Source organism: Rhagoletis pomonella, unplaced genomic scaffold (genome assembly GCF_013731165.1).
Source record: "Rhagoletis pomonella isolate Grant_MI unplaced genomic scaffold, Rhpom_1.0 Rhpom_scaffold_00004, whole genome shotgun sequence".
In the NCBI taxonomy this organism is placed as follows: Eukaryota; Metazoa; Arthropoda; class Insecta; order Diptera; family Tephritidae; genus Rhagoletis; species Rhagoletis pomonella.
Genome location: NW_023458558.1, coordinates 66,688,412 through 66,704,052, shown reverse-complemented (window position 1 = coordinate 66,704,052; position 15,641 = coordinate 66,688,412). Strand labels below are relative to the sequence as shown.

At 33.6% G+C, this 15,641-nt stretch overlaps 1 protein-coding gene across 9 annotated transcripts in view; it reads right to left on the bottom strand.

Annotated features, from left to right (window-relative positions):
• LOC118738009 (uncharacterized protein DDB_G0280205) overlaps positions 1-15,641 on the bottom strand; it is a 98,677-nt gene that overhangs the window by 50,572 nt on the left and 32,464 nt on the right. For 2 of the 9 annotated variants that reach the window (XM_036468872.1, XM_036468874.1), the window contains exon 2: positions 7,644-7,805. The exons of the other annotated variants lie outside the window; for them this stretch is intronic. The gene's annotated coding sequence lies outside the window, so the exon portion shown is untranslated. The remainder of the gene's footprint in view (positions 1-7,643; positions 7,806-15,641) is intronic. 9 annotated transcript variants of the gene reach the window in all.

Below are 15,641 nucleotides of genomic sequence, written 5' to 3'. Positions count from 1 at the left end.
GGGGGTGCCCCGTTTTCTAGGATGGAAATTTTTCCCCCATACAAAAATTGGACCACTTTAATGTACATATGTATTCACATTTATTTGTGAGCGCGCACACACAAATCTACTTTTGCGCAAATGCGGCTAGCAAGGTGGTGCTAAACATCTCTCCGTAAAGTGCATAAACACGCACGGCTGTAGTGTGCTGCATAAAAGGGCAGACCGCCGTGTTGCATATGTGGCATATGAGGCGGCAGTTAGCATTGGTGTGGTTGGAGCTGAATCAGGTGCCGCGGCCGCTGCCGCTGACTTTCGCACTTGTTAGCCAACAACGTGTTAACCCACTTGCACTGGCAAGTGATTGACTGCTTGGCTGACTAACTGACTAAATGACTTGACTGGCTGATGGTGTGGCGCACTCGCAAACACACGCACAGCACAGCTAGCTTCATTAATTTTATTTTTTTATTTTTTTTGTAATATAATCAAAAGGTTGCTAAATCGATTTTTTGTGGTGTGTGCGCTGTGATTGAAGGGTAAATTGCATTGGCGGCGCTCACTTAGCGATTGGTGCGCTTAGCTTAGCAATTCGAATGCATTGACTTCGAGTGCGAAACGTTTTCGTGGTGTTTGAGTAATTCAATGCGCGTGTGAGTCTGTATGTTATTTAATACAATTTTTAAATATGGCTATTGCATTTTCATTAGATTATTTTACGTATGAAATCTTAGTTGCCTGTAGGCGGTGGAACTTTCGTAAGTGTGTGGAAAATTTTCGCAACATTTGAGTGGCGTTTGATTTTTCACAAATATTTGCAATATTCAATCATATTATTGCATCAGTATTCACAAAACGCCGTTTGCATATGAGATTAGCTTTTATTTATTTATTCGTTAAGCGATTTATTTGTTCGACGTTTGCAGCTGCGCTTGAAATTAATTGCCAAATAATTGAGTATTTGCATACAAAAACAAAAATAAATAAATTGCTTTTAGTGTTAGATTAGTTAAGGAGTTGTGCGTTTAAATTTACGCAAATCAACAATTTTTGGGATTTTTATCTGCCTGTATGTTTGTACGCGCATCACTCGCACACTCACTAATACATGGAAGTGAATGCAGTTTTCACCGATACATTGTTAAAGGTCTAACTTAAAATATAGGAAGAAAATAATTAGACACCTGTTTGAAAATTGCAGTTTAAGTAAATTGATAAGGCAAAATAAATATTGCAATATGGCTGTCAAAAGAAAGAGGTTTAAGGAGGCTTACAGCCAAAAAGTTCAAGTGGCAAGATAAAGTAAATACTGAATTAATACACTCTACTCTTGAAGAAAGCGCAAGATATGTAGTATCGAGTTATAAGCTTATAAATTACACTACACCCTTATTCATAAAAAATAAAGTATGTTTCATAAATCGAAAATTTGTTTGAAAATCTCACTTCATAAAGATCCTCAAATCTGTTTTATTTTTTACATACTTTTAAGGCGCAGTGAAGCATGACGGTTATTTGCAAGTTTCAAATAAATTTAATTTGCGATAAATAACTTAATCTATGTATATGTATACGTATGCAAGCCATTAGATAGAGGCAAACTTACCATTCCCCATTGGTACGTCGCATATTGCAAATTGCCTTCGTTAGTAAAAAAAAAAAAAAACTTTATGCAATCGAATAATTGAACGTTAATTTTAAACACAATGATCGTAACAAAATAAAAATGCAAAGCTCATATTTAAGAGATAACATTCATCATTGAGTGGGAATATTTTCACATGATTAGCGTTTAATAAATATGTCATTAACCTCTCTTAACCTCTCATGCGAGATAATGGAGATGTGCAACTGCAAATAAATTACAAAAAATATGCAATTTACTAGATAACAGAAAATACACATTTTTTAACATCATATACAGCGACTCAAGCAATTAATTAATTTTCTTTTTTTTTTAAATACCAACAATATTTGCGAAGCAAAATTTTTTGTTAATCGCCTTATAGAGCAGTTTTCACGAAAATGGCAGAGCGACATATGAGTTTCATGAAATGTCAGTGAATGGGCGTGAAGAAACATACCAAAATTACATATATGTTACACTTTAGTAACCCTTGGCAACAACTTTTCCCTACAAAAGTGGTGAAAATCTAATCTTATAATCGCTGTATCTAAACTTTATTGATTGACTGTATGTATGTATATACATAAATATGTGTGACAACAAAGCGCATAAAAGTAATCCAAATGAACGGAATCAAAGACGTAAATGTAATTCACGTCCAGCTAATGAAAAAATTAATAGAAGAAATCGAAATAGTTACAACATTTTTTACAAAAATCTCGACAAATGATACGACTTTTATTAGGCTGCCAATATCTCCGCCTTTCCCCTACAGTACTAAAGAACATGTTCAGTGAAATATTACAGCACAACCAAAATGTTATGTAAATCACAGTCGTAAATTGTATAGATAAGAATGAGTTGGCAACCAAAACCTTTATCCATACACAAATATATGTACATTTAAGTGCCGCATAGAGGAGACCCGCCAGTCAGGCATGGCCCTGAAACAGGTTACGCCATATAGTATATTCGTATGCATATGATTACAAAAATTGACCGTAAACTTCAGTGCAGAACCTGTTGTACAAACAGACAGACGATAGGCTACTCTAGGCCAACGACTGCCAATGTACAAGTATGCACCACATGCCAACCGGAAAAACTTAATTTATGAATAAGTAAATGCAGCGGAGAGAACTAATGTATGTAAATATGGTGACTGGAAATTTTTGAGACAAAAGCAGAATGGAGGGAAGCCTACAAAATAGGAGACGAATATTAAGAAGAAAAAATAAAAATTAATAACCGAAACAAACCTCTGTGGCTCATTGAAAAACTTGTTTTCCTTTTTTAAAGCAGGCAACCACGATCTCATCTGGAATGCACAATCAAGTGCTGGAGGTGTGGCATATGCCACTTGCGCCAGAGAACCAACAGCGACACGCCAGGCCACGCGAATAAGCAAATTAAGCGTGTTAACACATAAAAGTTTAGTAAAGTAGAATAATACATATAGATTGCCGGCAACGGGTGAACAAAGGTCAGCAGCATTTGCCACACTTTTGACTTTACCACTTGTCTATCGATATGTTATTCATAGTTTTTCAGCCATTTCCACTGGCATACGAACTTGTGTGGATATTTTTAATTTAATTAAAATACAAATTCAAGAATAGAAATACATATGCAGGTACATATGTGCATATAAGACGACAGTAATGGCAGCGCGGGGCAGCAACAGCAGCAAGAAGTCAGCCAAACGAGGCAAAAAGTCAATGCGCCGGCAGCTATGTACTCAGCTCAGTGCTAGACGGCCGGGTGATTGCAGTCGAGGCAGTCAACTGTTTCAGTTAGTTTGTGATCGCACGTTGTAGATCATTTTATTTTTAGTTAGTTTTTTTTTTGTCTCTCAATTTTATGATTTTCTTTATTTTGCTTGCTTGGCGGCTTTAATGTCATGCAATGCTAGGCCGCGCGGCAGCTCAAGCACAAAATGAAGAAATACGTATGCGTCGCGACGCGCGTATTCAAACAGACTTTGCGGCAAAAACACGCTAGACCCACATGCAACAGCAACAAAAACAATAAAAAGTGATACGTGAAAAAAATTCAAAAGAAAAAGCGGAGCAGTAGTTGCCGCCACCGATAAATCTGTAGGTAAATAAATACAATCACAAAATCAAATAAAATAAAGTCGCGTTAGGCCGCCACACACAATGGGCGCAGTCTCAAAAAAGGCGTCGGCGACACGAAGTGTGGCGAGGCGAGGCGAGGCGGTGCACAGAAGTAACATACAAATGTGTGAATAAGTGACACTTACGCCGCCACCGCGCGCCACAATGCACTGAACAACTTTCATACATCTATATAAACATATCGTACAGCATGCTGCATGCAACACATGGCACCACTTTATGCCACACCACTTTAGACGCTTCACAGGCAACGCTCTAGTGGTTCGCATATCGCATCTTGCAGCGCTCGAAACTCGTAGTTTCCGCATTCCACGGATATATCACAAAATCAAGCGACGCAAGATGCACAAATGCGATCGGTATACGGCTAGCTTAACTTTTTTCTCACTACTCAACTACAATCTACTTGGAGTGTTGTTACTTCGTTACTTATTGCACCATTCATTGCGCATTCAAAAGTCTGTATGTACATACATACGTGCCACTGTTGCACTGTCACCGGCAACATGCAATGAATTCGTAGTCATTGCTGCAACGCGCTTAATTATCAGTTGAAATGCTAGTTAAATTTGCCAGCCAACAAGCCTTACTCACCCAATCAGCTATGTAACCCAAATTCGGCGGCACAATACAACCGACCCGCTGGCTGGCAGGCTGGCGATAATCATCGCGTCAGCCAACTATAAACAACAACTAACGAATGGCCGAGCGGCGCACTCATTGACAGTTTTTCATTTTTATTTCTGTATTTCCTATTTATAGATGATTGCGACAAGGAGTCTCAAGCTGATAAGCAAAATTGTTGTATGTGAAAAAAGGAAATATTTTTACTGTACAATGCGGAAGGATGAATGTGTTCTTATATAGGGGCAAAGAGGACACTGATGCTGGATGCCTATAACTTCTTGATCAAATATTTTTTTTTTATATTGCATTACTTTGTTGTTGTTAGTTACAGCATTTTTGACAGATATTCCATGGAAAATTATAAAAAAAAGCTGCAACTAACTTTAGTGTCGACTTTATTTTGACTGCTAATACGCCCCATACACATTGTGGGTGTTAACGCCTGCTTGGTTTTTAGGTTATCTGGTTAAAAATTAACTATAGCCACATAACCAGATAACCTGATAGCCAGACAGGTGTCTTATTAACAAAGATCGTCATCGATGCTTGCAGCTGAGACATATTTAAGTGTCCAAATAAAAATTATATTTCGATGGCTGAGTAGAAGAACGACCTACAGTGACGAACAAAAGTATTGGCACAGTGAATTTTTCGCCATATATGCAAAGATTTTTATTCTAATTTATTTTCGATAATTTTTTATAAAAATATAGTTCATTCTACACCAGAAAACTTTATAATGAAAACTCTAAACTTTGTGCAAAACTCAGGAAAATTCATTAAATTTGCACACTAATTTGCAACTTTTTATTCAGATTTTCTAGAAAAATCCTAAGTATGCAGTTTTATAGCCCATTCAAAATAAGAAAGTGCAAGTTTAAAGTTGCTAGAAAATCGCGTACAAAAAATAATTGTCGAATTACTTTGTATGGAAGAACTTGCGTGAAAAAAAATTACCAAAAATCAATGCGATTTTCTAGCGACTTCAAACTTGCACTTTTTTATACTAAATATAAAACTGCATACTTAGAATTTTTATAAAAAATCTGAATAAAAAGTTGCAAATTAGTGTGCAAATTTAATGAATTTTCCTGAGTTTTGCACAAAGTTTAGAGATTTTATTATTATGTTTTCTGGTGTAGAATGAACAATATTTTTATAAAAAATTATGGAAGATAAATTAGAATAAATAACTTTGCATATATTGCGAAAAATTCACTGTGCCAATACTTCTGTTCGGCACTGTATCTCGGCAGCCAGTTAAAAAACGCCTAATCTAAGAAAACTTTTCAAGAACGCTCTACTTCAGAATTTTATTGAAAAACGCCCTGCTTCAGAATTTTATTGAAAATGCCCTATTTCAGAATTTTATTGAAAAATATCGTATCTCAGAATTTTGTTGAATAACGCCCAATCTTAGAATTCGGTTCAAAAACGCCGTATCTCAAACGAAAATACATTGAAAATAAGCTGAGATAGGGCGTTTTTGATTGGCAGCTGAGGTAGGGCGTTCTTCAACCGAATTGTGAGATAGGGCGTTTTTCAATAAAATTCTAAAGTAGGGCGTTCTTGGAAATAGGTCGATCTTCCACTCAGCCATCGATTTGATGTCAAAATTGTATGTATAATGGTATATTGGAGATTATGCAATAAACTAAGTTTGGCCGTTTTTTTTTTTTAATTATTAAATTTAAGAAATTAACAGGGCGATTCTTTTGTCTTCCGAAAGACTAATTGAAAGATCTGATAGCGAAGAGGTCTTAGTATTATTCTGATTGTCTTTTAGCAAAATGTTTCCAAAACGTAGCAATAGAAGAATCACTTTAACATGGTGGAACAGTTTTGTTTAGACAATATAAATTATTTAACTAAAAAAATTTAATGAAATGAAAAAAATACTTTTTTTTTTAATTAATTAAAACAAAAAATTAAAAGAAAACTAAATTAAAAAAGAAAAAAGATAAACTAAAAGAACAAATTTAATTTAAAATAAATAAATAAAATGTATTTTAAACAAATGGAAAAAGAAAGAAAATAAATTAATGAAAAAGAAAATAAAAAATTGAAAAACTGAAGAAAAATTCCGCTGTCCGAGGTTCGAATCCTCGCCAGTGCTTTGCTCATTCGAGCATTGCGACTGTTGGAGTAGTGCGAGCAAAATGACAAACATACATACATACATACTTAATCATCTCCATTTAGAGTGATTTCTGCCAAAAGGGAGTTTTTTGTAAGGCTTTCATGACAAAAGAAGCAAAATATTTCAAACTAAAATTGACCTGTAAGGGTCTTACAAACAGCTGTGGGCCGCAAGTGTCCCTGGAGGATCGAGAGGCTTTGGCTTGCTTATTTTTGTTGACAATGGGCAGGGGGAGGGGGTCAGGATGATTACTACGTTTGCAATATTTATTTATTTACTTTTCTTATTCTTCTAAAAAAAATTGGTAGCTTCTAATTTGAACAAATATTGTATTGAAAATTTGATTTGATTTGATTAAATTTGTAGGCTATTAATTACTTATTTCTAGGCTTCATAGCCGCTGGTCATGAAAAACAATAAAGGAACATTAACAGTTAAAAAAAAATTATTACGTATGCATAGGAGTGGGAGACAATTACTAAAACTCTGCTTACGTAATACTTGAATGGTCCCTAAAAGGTAGTGTTCATTCACAATTAAGTAGTCAAAGCCTTTTCACAATTATTTTTATAGCGGGTTAAAGTACTCGCTATTAGTACACAAATACAAAAGTGTCCTGCAGTAAAATTTAGACTTCATTTTTTCTACCATTATGTGTACTTTCTGCTTAGCCCTTTTGTATGACATTTTAACCCTCCTGTAATTTTTAGTTAAGTTATTCAAATATAATTTTTAACCATCTAACTGATATCGATATGATTTCGTTTACGTTCACGCTCTCATTCTGGCATCCCTGCACGTAACTCGGGGCTTCCGGTGGGGAGGCCTTGCCAGAGCGAACCGAAAAGGAGGTCATACCACGACACGACAGTAATGAAAGAACTTTTTTATTTTTTTATTTTGTCAGATATGAGTTTCATAGGCCACTGTCAAGGTCAAAATTCAACAAAAAATTTAGCCAGTATACCATCACTTTGTTATTGTCAACTCATTTACTACTGATTACATTTTGCTACTGGGATACAGTGCTATATGTATCTATAGTTTAAAACCGACAGGAAAAGGCCATCAGGAAAAGGTCATACCAACAAAAGATTAAACTGTTCTGAAGCTTACAATAATGCATACGCACCTTTATCCTTAAATCCCTTGTCGCTTCTTTGGAATTCAGAGAACTGCATTGCTTTTGAAAAGCGTTAATCTATAAAACAAACTAACGGGATTTCTGTAGCGCACTTAGTCGAAGACAATTCGGTACCTAGTGATTTAATCATCCATAATTAGCAATACATACCTGAAAGAAAATAAATTTTATTAATTAGATCAGAATTTTAGTCATAATCATTTTATATAATAAGTATAATTATTATAAGTTTTATTTTATGTAAATAAATATATAATCTTTTTTTTTTACGATATTGACTTCCTTAAACAAACCTCGAAAGACTGACTGCACTAACAAAAAAGAAAGGGAATCGTCTCAAGCCCTTTAAAAATAACTAACTTTAATTGGCTTATGTTTCCAATTTCTAGCAAAGTGAAATTTTAATATTAGTCCGGTAATCCAGCGAAGAAGAAATCTTGCCTTTAGGTACGACTTTGGATCACTCGGAAATTAAAAATAGGAGCCGTATCTCAACGGACAAAATGCGAATGCCATTTTAAATTTCATTTCTTATTAATAATTCATTCTTTGTGTTTGCTGGGCCTTGTCACACACTGCGTATGATTATATATGTATGTACATAAGTGCTTGTACATACAGATGGCATAAAAAGTCTGCATTCACCCCCCCCTGTATTAAAGCGTTAAATTACAAACATTTTTTTTTATTTCAAAATTACTAGGAATCTCTCTTTACTAATATTGAAGACAATCATTCGAAGAATGAATATATTCGCAAATTTCGCGGAATTTCAGTTGCGTCTTTGAGAGTTAACGGAATTAAATGAGCGATACTCAAATGAATTAATTGAGTAGAAAAAGAGTGCGTTCACATCACATAGCACACACATAGCAGCGCAACATAAGTCCTTGTGAAGACTAATCCTCGACTGACACTAAGCCAGATCGTAAAGGAGATAAAAGAAAAATTCCATAAGCAGGTATGTATGTATGTCCGGATACAATGCTTAAAAAGGCCGGAATTCACGGCAGGGGCGCACGATAAAAGCCATTTATTTCAAGAGCAAATCGACTTAAGCGGATGGCCTTCGCAAAGGAGCACTCAAATAAGCCTCCTCTCTTTTTAAATAAAAGATCATCACGCTAATGTGTATGTGGTGTGGGAAATTCTGTTTGTATGGGAGGTGCCACGCCCTCTTTTTTAATTACTCCCATTTTTTCGATGAATTTGGCGTTAATATCATGTATCCGTATTTCTATACTAAGTTGCAGCACTCTACGATGAATATTTTCAGAGGTGTGTTGTGTGAAACCTTTAGTTTGTATGGAAGGTGCCACGCCCCCTTCATATATCGAAATTACTTTCCTTCTATTATCATCATTGGAGGGTCAAAATATTCTATTCGTATAGATAACACATTATATAAATTTTTTTAATTAAATATATCCTATGGAAAAATGTTTATGAATAATTTTTTAAATAATTGCAGGCATTTGAAACTAATTTCAAGTATTTTCCAAAAAATAAAAATGGAAGCGTTCATACGTAAAAATTATTTTTCTTTCTTTTTTCGACATAAATGAATAGGAAACTGGATATTTACTTCCAAAACCGCCACGGTTAGCTTGAAATTTATTTATCTTTTATTAAAAAAAAAAAATAAACTTGAAATCTGTTCGTATTTGGGCTCCCAACATTGATTTGTCCACAGCAATCTTTTTTGGCCCACTATGCGCCGCGGCTGGAATTTTTTCCAATATTTCCCACTGGGCGTTGTGTCATTTTCAGTGATGACGTAAGGTTAGAGAAGAAGTCGTAACAATGGGAATAAAGTAAAGCAAATAATTTTGAACATGTTTCAGTTTTAATGTCATACGTAGTACATAACATGTTAGGCACTATTTTTATTATCAAAGCAAAACAAATTGTAGAAAAAACACATTTTTAAACAGCGAATGTGTTTATGTACAAACTGAAATACCACACTCACAAAACAGATGCTAGTTCGGCAAAAAAAATGCTGAAGCAGACATCCGATAAAATCAAAAAAAAAGAAAGAAAGCGAAAGCGACTAAAAAATAAAAATGCTAAATGTTCTTTTTTCGTGCACTTCAAGCCATTACTATCTCTGTGCACTTAAGTAATTACCAATTAGAATTTCCACAAGGTGCTATAAAAGAAAAAATAATAATAAAAAACGAGCACTACCAAGAATGCGCCGATAAATTGCAAACCTTATATGTATGCTTCAACTTATGGAATGCTTGATAGAAGCAGTCATATTTAAAATTAGCGATATTATGAACAACTTAAAAGAGATACAGTGCAAAAGAAAGGAGTGTTGAGGTAATTTTGTGGGCACGATTTTTTATTTTATTTTTTTTTTGTTTACACTAAGCACTTCGATAATGATTGCAACAAAAACACTTTAACTATAGGTAGGCGCATACACAGCTCATAAGCCACATTAAAGTTAAATTGCGATTAAAATTATTGATAACTTTCTATGAACCCACAATTTCAAGGCAATTTTGCAACGTACAAACTAACTTCACGGTTCGTGGGCTTTGTTCAAACTTTGAAATTACAGACCACATACTAAATGACTGCTTTAGAAATCGCAAATCGAATCAAATGCAATTTGAGACTGAAGTGAAAAAAAATTATATGAAAGATATGCACAGATTTATGAAAGAAATAAAAGCGCAATGAATAGAAATAGACGAAGCAGCAATAAGTTTTGAATATGCAAGGAGTAACACAAAACTGCATACATACTTACATATGTACATACATTTAACATAGAAATGGAAAAAAGTTCAAGGAGACAATTATTATAAGAATAAAAATAATTGAAATCAAGCCATAAAAAAGAGACACAGAAAAATTTCGAAAAGCTAAATTAAATATGTATGTACATACATAGCACTCTACCGCTCAGAGTGGTACAAACAAAGGAGTGAAAAAGAGGAAGAGCCTAAGAAATGATTTTATGTTTTTTTTAACATAATTACAAGCTGTTTTCAGTCTTAATAGAACTGACACACTTTAATAATTTATTACAATTTAACACGCTTCAACCCCCACAAAATCTCACTGCGAATTAAAAAGTAGTATTTAACTCGAAACAAATTTAAACTCATTTATCGTAATTACAATTTATGTAAAAAAAAAACTACATAAATTGCAAATGAAGAAGATCTTCACAGGGGTTGCCCAATCAGCACTCAGTCAGCACTCACCCGCATACGCATACATATACATATATGGGTCATTCCACATCAAATTTAAAACTGAAAAATAGATTTGCCTGAAATATTTTTTTTTGTGTTCTAGATGCAGTATAAACCGACACGTATTTTTATATTTTAGCTTCGCTTTCGACGCTAGTTTGAAAAAAAAAACATGAAGTTGGTGGTGATTGCATGTTGCCATTCGAACACTTTTTCGGATTTAATGCTGTTATTCGAACATATTTTTAAGAAAAAGTAGCCATATGAACTTGTCCGTATATTTTCATTGTGAGCAAAAATATTCTTTTACATGATTTTTAGGACATAAAAACCTTTAAAAAGGCAAATATAAGAGCGAAATAGGCAGGAAAAGGTACTAGACATCGCAAAAAAGGCAAAATAAGGCGCTAAAAAAAGACTAAATAAAACCGACAAATTAGCAAAAAATACGTTTGTTTTAGAAATGTTTATGCTATGAGCTAGTTGTGTTTATACAAATTTAGAACAATTGCATATTATTTATGTAAAAGAGCTTAACTTTTTTTTTATTCATCGTTACTTAAAAAGTGTAGACGATTATTAACTTAACCCGTGAGTTTCGATTTTTATATGAATTCGTTGAAAAACTACAAGGTTTTGAAATATCGTTTCGTAATTTTTGTTAACAATTTGAATGACCCATACTATGTACTTTCTCAGGCGCCCATGTGATCATGTATATAGTCAGTCATGTGTACATTTAAGAGGGGCTTAATTCAATTTCTTGCTGTGGAATGTTAACTCAAATGCCGCTTACAAGCGCAATCGTACATATTCTATGTGTATATGTATGCACGTAAGCTTCAGAACATAAATAAAATTATTATGATGGTAAGGCTATGGTGGCTGCTCTCATTGCAGTGAACTTTATAACAATTTTATCATTCATTTGCATACATTTTCGTATAATAAAGAATTCAATTCATTGATATCAATTATTCAATTCAAATAAATGCGTATATACGTATACCATATGTATGTGTGTACATTAGGATGGTCCAAAATAAGTAAAGTCGGAGCTTTAATACTCCCACCCCCTAGGACTGTTTTATACCGAAAAAAGTATACCCTGATTTTTTTATTTTGAAATCAAAAAATGCTTGGAGGTCGCCAAAGTGCTCAAAGTTTTTCATGTATTTTATATGTAAAAAAAAAAACTATTTTTCGTAGAAATGGTATAGAAATCTTGAAAATCAAATTTTTCGATCGGAAAACTTTGTGTCTCTTCAGGAGACTTTGCATAATAATACCTAATGGTTAATGTAACCATTTTTTAATATTAACAATTTTTATTAATGTGTCTTTTAAAAACCCAAAAAACAGGGGTATATTTTTTTCGACTTAGAATATCCCAAGGGGGTGAGAGCATTAAAATTTGACCTTACTTTTTTCCCACATGCGTTTTTGGACCACCTCGTAGGAAGCTTACTAGTGCCGCACCAGTGCCTGCACTACATATTTACATAGTACATACATATGTACGAGGGTTGTTCATTAAGTCAGTGATATATTAAACATATTTGCCAACGATGTTTCAACTTCTTTATGGCTGCGACTTAGTTAGTACACTTTACCAAACTTAGCAAAATAAGCCCATCTACAGGTATTACTTATTTCAGAATTGGATGCAAATTTCTTTACAGCAATATTTTCATATTTGGAAATAGATAAAAGTCGTTCTCACGGGACCAGATTTGGAGAATACTGAATACTGTTTCCACAACGAAATTCTCTCTACAACTGATGAAGCATTCCAAATGACGGTGCAAGCTTGATCTTTCTTATGCTAGTATTCAGTAAGTCAGTATCGTCTGAAGTCACTAAATGTGAGGCTATAAATTAGTGCCTCTTTTTGTGACTTAAGGCGATCTGGAAGTATTCAGTAAGAGAAAGTCGCAAATGTGTGGTGAAAACAAAAAGTGGCAGCATGTCCCAAATGGGGATGAATAATTAGTATGTATTTACATATGTAATTTTGCTCGTGCTGCTCCAACAGTCGCAATGACCGAGCGAGGAAAGCACTAACATGCTATTAAATTACGGTGACTATCCGTCCTCGAATTATACGGGAAAGTCCTGTTTTTTGACCAATTGTCCTGGTAATTTATTTATTTTATACGGGACGCCAACTGTTCTGTATTTATTTTAATGTCCTGTGCTTCGAATTGAGGAACACATACAAGAAAGTAAATCTCTTTTCCCAACAGGAACCATATAAATCCAAATTTCCGAATTTGTGCAAAAACTATGAAAATTAATTCTGCAAAGTTTCATCAAAATCAGAATCTTATAATAAAGTGCAACGTGCTGTGCTGCTCATTTGCTTTCCCATAAAAAAATTTATTAACATACTTACATTGTATGAAGAAAATGCGTAACACGTTCAACAACAAAAATTGTCAAAAATTAACGGTAAGTCCTATCTACTTCAAGCTTGCACTTTAATAATAACAGATTGGCGCTTACACAATATGTTAGCGTTTGGCGGAGTTTCTCCCCCGATTTGTGGCGTGCGCCATGGTGTTGTCACACAAAGGGAAGGAACCTACAGTCTTACGCCGACTCCGAACGGCGATTGTAATTTTATGAGAAGCCTGTTTTTCATGGCAGAAATACACTCGGAGGTTTACCATTGTCGGCCGAAGGGCAACCGCTATCTCTTAGCTTTTGTGGAAAAAAATTAACAGAATTATTTTTGTCCCGTATTTGGCTTTCATAAATATGGTCACCGTATATTAAATAGATCCGAGGTTCGAACTAAATTTTTTTCTTTTCTTAATATTATTATTATTTTTTTCTTTTTTAATATAACTTTTTTTAATACTTTTTTTTCGTTTTTAATATCTTTTTCTTTAATTTTTTTTTATATTTTTTTTTAATATAATTTTCTTCTTTTTTTATAATATTTTTTCCCCTTCATTAATGTGATTTATTTTTATTTTTTTATTTTATATTTTTTTGTTTTAAAAAATATTTCTTTTTTTTTATTTAATTTTGATGATATTAAAATGAAATTGCTGTGAAACACACAATTCCTCGCTTCATTTTGGCGTTTTTTTAGAGTAAAATAGAAAGCAATTATCTTTTCCTACATATGTATTTTTATTTTTGTGAGCTGCTCAGAGCCAGCTGACAAATTAGAGACTTGTTTTGAGACAAGAGACATGAACTCAAAGGTTGTCAAATACATAGTCTCAAAACCGATGTTCACTACGAAAACTCTCCATTAATGACTAGAGACAGCTTACTGAATATCGGCGTTAATTTCATTTACTTTTGTTTCTTAAAAAAAATAGAGTTTACTAGCACGCGAAACGCACTTTTTCATCTTTTCATCTTAAAAACAAAGCACAAAACTTACCACTTCAAACATATGTCAAAACTGAAAAAATTAGCCAATGTTTATAAGTTTTTGTGTAAAGTCATTTTAAGGTTGCCAGATGATACAAAAAAAAACACTCACTTATGGACACCCCTCGTATACGCATATTTATTTATAAATGTTTGTATATAATTGCTCGTAGATGAAAAGCAAACAAGTAACAATAATGGATATTGTAATGATGAAAGCTTCAAATACGGGTAGTATGGCATGACTTTAGTACATGGGATTAAGTGTTGTCTTCACACTTTCATACGAAATCAGTTTTTGGGAAGTATATCAATGAAATGTGTGAAAAAATCAAATTCGTAGAAATAAACTCGAAAAGGCACGTTGACAACTGAAATAAATAAATATCTGCTTAACAATTGTGATGCAAAATATTTTTTCTTTGGTTTTCTAGTTAGGAAATTTTTTTTTTTTATGAAAATTATTTCGCGTGTTTGCGCAAATTCGAGTGGCAGAGGTGATGAATTGCTAATGTGGAATATGGAAAGATTGCGCCGACGATAATCTTACCTAGTGCTCCACACATTGTACTCGTACTCGTACCTTACACGCAAAAAGCAAATCAAAATATTTAAACAAAGGTGACAAATGTGGGTCGAAGATTTTGTTTATGAAGCGAAAGTTGTTTGAAATATGCAGGTACGAAAATCGGCAGCTACCATATATCCCATCTTCGAATCGGCAGAAACGAAATTATCAACTTTTTACGTACGAGCAATAAAAAATGCTTTAAAGGAAAAACGTATGTACAGTGGCGAAAATATAAATTGGGAAATGGCATTTTAACATTCTTTGGCTATTTGCCTTTCATTTATTTCAAAATTTCAAGCTGTGTACAAAAATTAGCAAAATTCGATAAAGCTCCATAAAAATTTCGAGTATGCAATTTGATATTCGATTTTGGTAAAACAAAGTGTAAATTTTAAGTAGCTACGACCTTAAGGTTGATTTTTGGCATCTTATTTTTTATTTTTTGAAGGTGTTGCTCATTTCCTCCATACAAAAATAGTGTCGGACATACTTTGAACAGAAGAAAATGCGTGAACAAAAAATAGCAAAAAAAAAACATCGGTAAGGTCTAACTCAAAATTCCACGTTATTATCCTAAAATTTTATGACTTACAAAACTGTTTACTCATAAAATCCTGAAAAAAATCTGATTAAAAAGTTTCGAATTTATATCAACACTTCTTAAAATTCGTCGAATTTTTAACGTGTGTCAAGTTAGCACTACACTTTTCGAAATCGGAAAAGTTAACTACGGCATTAATTGTAGTGTTTTTTGTAGTAAATTTGTTGTGGAAAGAAAAAATGTGTAGCTCCCATTTCTTAAGACAAAAT